A 5582-nucleotide genomic window follows, 5' to 3' on the forward strand; every position below is an offset into this window, starting at 1 on the left:
CTGGCCTAATAAAAAGCTCATTAACATAGTGAACATCTGACTTTTTTGACAGGCAATATGGGGTTCTTTAATTTATTTTCATTATTGATGGAGCGTCAGAATTAACTTTTTATTGAATTTCATTTGCCTTAGACTTAAATAAGCAAAAACACAAAGTATAATTGGTTGTTTTGTATGGAACAGAATGCAATAGGCGGGTATCTACAAACCATCAACTTGTTTAGGGAAACATATTTCATTTGCTGACATTTTTCAAATTTCACATGCATAAAAGAGATTTGCTGAGGACTTTGTATTGAAAGTTTGCCATGTTTATCAGGAAATTTGACAGCAATGCATCCTGCATGAATACATAAAATATCAATTGACTGGCTATTGTGACATTATATATATTTTTCCACATTCAATAAGTATTAAATCAAACACCCAAAACAATAATGTCTGTGATTTTTGTAACACTTCTTTTGAAACAATACTTTGTTCCTGGAGGACATTAAAAAGCCTAGTGTCTTAAAAATCCTGTTTATATTTAGAATAATTGACAGATTTCTTCAACTGGCAAACAGTAATGTGGAAATGATTATAATTTATTCTTTGCTATTCTTATCTATTTCAGTCACAAAAGTTTTTGTGTGTACATGCATGCTTGCTTGCAAACATCAACAGACTGAATGACCTTACTAACAAACAATTTTGCTGACTCTTGTACAGGAAAATTCTTCAGCATCTTCAGTCTTCTTCTGGAATATCTCCCTAACAGATGGCAGCTTGTCATTGCCAATGGTTTGCCAACCTGGAAAGCCAAAAGGATCCATGCAGAGCTTGACACTTTTACTCCTCTTCCCATGTCACCTCACAGAAGAAGCCAGTAATGACCTCTTTCATTTCACAGATGAGTCCACCTTATGTCAGCTGATTTCTTCCAAATCACATTGTGCCCATTCTATTGTAAGGGTGCCAATAGGCCTTACATTAGTTGACAGCAAAGCTATACACTAACTAGCTGCCTTTGGTGAAAGCAAAATGCAAAAGGCAAATTTCTGTAGCTGCCAGTACTGCTATTGGTCGTCTCCCCAAGCAACATCACTTCTTTTCTGATCATTCTATCAGCTTTCTGAACATTATTTTAGACATATGACTAGACACAGCAAGCAAATGGCTTTGAACCACTTTGAAAGTAATTAAGCATGAAGCATAGCTGTAGACTTTATTTGATTCAGACTGGTCATTCTATTAGTAATAAGCTCCAGAGTCTTTATGCCGTTATATTTTACTGGGATTGATTTTTCAAGCTCCATCCTAAATACCCAGATTTCACAGCATTCTATTTAAGATTCAATTAGAAAGGAGTAATTGTGATTTATTGAAAATATTTTAATGGAGATAGATAGATAGATAGATAGATAGATAGATAGATAGATAGATAGATAGATAGATAGATAGATAGATAGATAGATAGATAGATATGTTCTGTAGTATATGTGTGGAGTTTTAACAAAGCAGTCCACTGAATATTGAGGAACTCACTTCAATATCTCTTATATCTGAAGTAGGAAAGAAAAATTAACACCAAGGTAAATAAGGTGAATCTCAGGTCAGTCATCCTCTACCTGTCAAGACGATGGATCTAAAGACTCCAGAAATCTTCTTTGTAGTCAATGGAACCAAAGCAGCCATGCGAAAGACTTTCATCACAGTAGTGATAAAATAGGATTTCTCTTTTAAACTCTTGAACCATGTCCAGCCTATTTGCAAAGATTTACCTGTAAGTTTAACACTTGACAGAACAGGTGTTCATTAAGATATACAACATTATGAAAAAGATATTTTAAGGTTATTTTTATTGCATCTCATAGTATCGGGGTCTAATTCCTTCTTTCTACAATACGAGCTATTAAGGAGTAAATTGTCAGTTTGAAATTTAGTGCATTGATATTCACAGAAAATCCCATATTCTCTCTAGTACAATTTGGAAATGTTATGCTATAAATCACCTTTACAGCTAAATGAAAGCATCATATCATGTTAGGGTCACAGAACATATATTTTATTAATTTGTTATTCAATAAACCATACACTCACCATATAGGTATTTCTAACCCGTATTACCTTACAAAAATGCTTTCCTAAATAGACTACTGGTGTAATTTGAGAGGTTGATTCTGATCTCACTTATACTGGTGGAAAACATGAGAAATTCCATTTAGGCCAAAGGAGCTACAATAGTGAAAAAAAGCACTGCAAGTCTGATCAGTATTAAGCCATAGTATAGTCAGCTGGCCAGACTGCACAAGAGCATAATCATTAATTGCTATAGTATAGTTCCTCAAAATAAAGGCCCTTTTGGGGATAGGGTTTGATAGACCAATGTAAATTATTTAGCAGTTGTGTGCCATTGCTCTGTACCAATTAGTAGACCATAATAGAATCTGACTACCTCTTCACACCAGCTCTTTTCAGATTTTAAACTTCTGCTAGGATCCGTTGATGCTGAATGATTTCAAGAATGTTGCAGGTGGATAGACAAAAGACAAATTACACTCTCAGTTCAAAAGTATAAATCTGTAATAACTGCATCAGCAACATTAATTGAATGTAGAATTTGTATAATTAAGAGCCCTTACTTACCACAAATATTGCTTTACCAGGAGTATTTTCTATGCCTCCAAAAGCCCATAAAGTAGTTCATTACCAACGCCCCAGTACAGGAAGGCACTGCAGCACATGCTTAATTTTAACCATGTGATTATTTGTATCTCTGAGTCAGGACTCAAATGCTGAAGAAATTAACTTGTTACTAGAGCTCTGCAACCTGATCAAGTCAAATCACACAAGTACTTAAAATTTGCTTTGGTTCAAGTTTGAACTGCATTTATAAAGGGAAAGGAGTGAGGCCCCTTTTTAAGCCTAAGGGCATGTCTACACCAGGAAATTATTTCAAAATAACTAAATTCAAAATAATTCCTGAAATAACAACATTGAAATAGCTCATCCCCACTACAGGGGAGCCTTGAAATTAGTCCAAGGCAGGCTCTGTTCTTCTGGACGCGCTACCTCAATTTAGAGCCCCAGGAAGTACTGTGGAGTAATTACTTCAAATTACTGTGTGGAGTAGTTTTTCAAAATAGCAGCAGCACAGTGTCCACACTACTGCTATTTTGAAATAACTATTTCAAAATAAGCATTATTCCCCGAGGAAAGCAGGAGTACAGATTTCGAAATAACCAGCCTGTTGGCAGTATGGATGCTCCACTTATTATTTTGAAATAAGGGGGATTATTTTGAAATAACTCCCTAGTGTACACCAGGGCTAATACATCAGTGGAAGTTATTTATTTTTGCTGCATCATGACAACCCGAAGCTCTTTCATCAACCTGCTTGTAGCCTTGATTCATTGGGACAGTTCAGACAAAAAGTTGCATTCTATTTCTTATGCATATATAAGTGGCTGAGCCTGTTCCATTTGGTTAGGTGTGTTTTTTTTTGTTTGTTTTGGCCGTGTAAACTAGTAATTTGACACTGAACAAAGTGACATCAATCACTTCCCTCCCATTTTCTTCAATAAGTAAGGGAGAAGCAGGTGCACACTCTACTTATTTCTGCAAAACAAGATCTCATGTTCAGATAGTCCATGGAGGAGCGTAAGGGAAATTTTTAATCTCTTGCATTTCCACACTGGCACCTGACCCAGATTACTAGCCCATTGAGTGCAATGGGATTGATTTGAATTATGGTGCTACTCCATGTTATTAGTGAATGAGAATACTGAAAATACATATGTACTGAAACAAAAGTTTCCAATTTAAAAATAAGTGACAAATTGATCAAACAAAGCTATTTATTTTTATAATTTAATATATACAACACCAGCGATGGGCAAAACTGGGATAAGTTATGTTTTGCTAAGGATCTTATTTTGCAAAGTCAAATGTTGAACAGAGTTAAATTGCATTCTGAGGAATGAGAAATATGGAACTCTATGGTTAGGCAAATATCTACTAGAAGCTTAACTATGGGGGTATGTCTACACTACAAAGTTAGTTCGAACTAACGGACGTTAGTTTGAACTAACTTTCATAGGTGCTACACTAGCGCTCCGTTAGTTCGAATTTAATTCGAACTAACGGAGCGCTTAGTTCGAACTAGGAAAACCTCATTTTACGAGGATTAAGCCTAGTTCGAATTTACTAGTTCGAATTAAGGGCTGTGTAGCCCCTTAATTCGAACTAGTGGGAGGCTAGCCCTCCCCAGGTTTCCCTGGTGGCCACTCTGGCCAACACCAGGGAAAATCATCTGCCCCCCTCCCGGCCCCGGACCCTTTAAAGGGGCACGGGCTGGCTACGGTGCCCGTGCCAGGTGCAAGCATGCCAGCACCCAGCCAGCAGACCCTGCACCTGGCACGGATCGAGCCACCCACCCGATGCCCCCCAGCCCTCCCCCTCTTCCCGGGACCAGGCTGGCGGCTCCCGGGAGCTTGCCCGGGACCGCAAGAGGCGGGCACCCGCCTGGGCTAGTGCGGACATTGTGGACCTCGTCCACGACCTCCGCACTAGGCACAGGAAAGTGGCCAGCTAGGGCAGGAGAGCTGCCAGCCTGGCCACCCAGGAGCAGGTGTGCATGAAAATCAAGGTGGTCCACTGAGACCCCCAACCCTGAGCTTACAATGGCCATACTGGGTGAGACCAAAGGTCCATCTAGCCTAGTAGCCTGTCTGCCAACAGCGGCCAACCCTAGGGACCCTGAAGGGGATGGACCGAAGACAGTGACCAAGCCATTTGTCTCGTGCCATCCCTCTCCAGCCTTCCACAAACCTTGGGCAGGGACACCATTCCTACCCCCTGGCTAATAGCACTCTATGGACCCAACCTCCATGACTTGATCTCACTTCCCTTTAAACTCTGTTCTAGTTGTAGCCTTCACAGCCTCCTGCAGCAAGGAGTTCCACAGGTTGACTCTTTGCTTTGTGAAGAAGAACTTTCTGTTACTAGTTTGAAGCCTGCTACCCATTCCTTTCCTTTGGTGTCCTCTAGTCCTTCTTTATGGGAACTAATGAAGAACTTTTCTGTATGCACCCTCTCTACCCCACTCATGCTTTTAGAGACCTCTATCCTGTCCCCCCTCAGTCTCCTCTTTTCTAAGCTGAAAAGTCCCAGTCTCGTTAGCCTCTCTTCATATGGGACCTGTTCCCAACCCCTGATCATTTTAGTTGCCCTCCCCTCTCCCAGCCTCTCTCTTCCCCTCTCCCACCTCCTTTTCCCAGTCTCCCCCAGTTTTGTTCAATAAAGACAGATTCAATTTTTGAACACAATTGTCCTTTATTTTGTACATCAAGAAGAGGGGCTAGGGAAGGGTAAGTGGAAGGAGGTGAGGGAGGAATGGGGTACGCGCCCCTGATGGGGAGGACTGGGCAGGCTCTGCGGGCTTTTGGGGTGGAAGCTCTCCTGAAGCCCCCCAATTGCCCCCTCTCCCCAGATGGCAGCCTGCGGCAAGTGCAGCCAGTCTGATGGCTGAGTGCTGTGATGTGCCCAGTGTGGGTACTCCGGGCACTCCAAGCCAGGACTGCTTTGCAAGCGGGGCACCC

This window comes from Pelodiscus sinensis, chromosome 1 (genome assembly GCF_052426305.1).
Source record: "Pelodiscus sinensis isolate ZL-2025 chromosome 1, ASM5242630v1, whole genome shotgun sequence".
Classification (NCBI taxonomy): Eukaryota; Metazoa; Chordata; order Testudines; family Trionychidae; genus Pelodiscus; species Pelodiscus sinensis.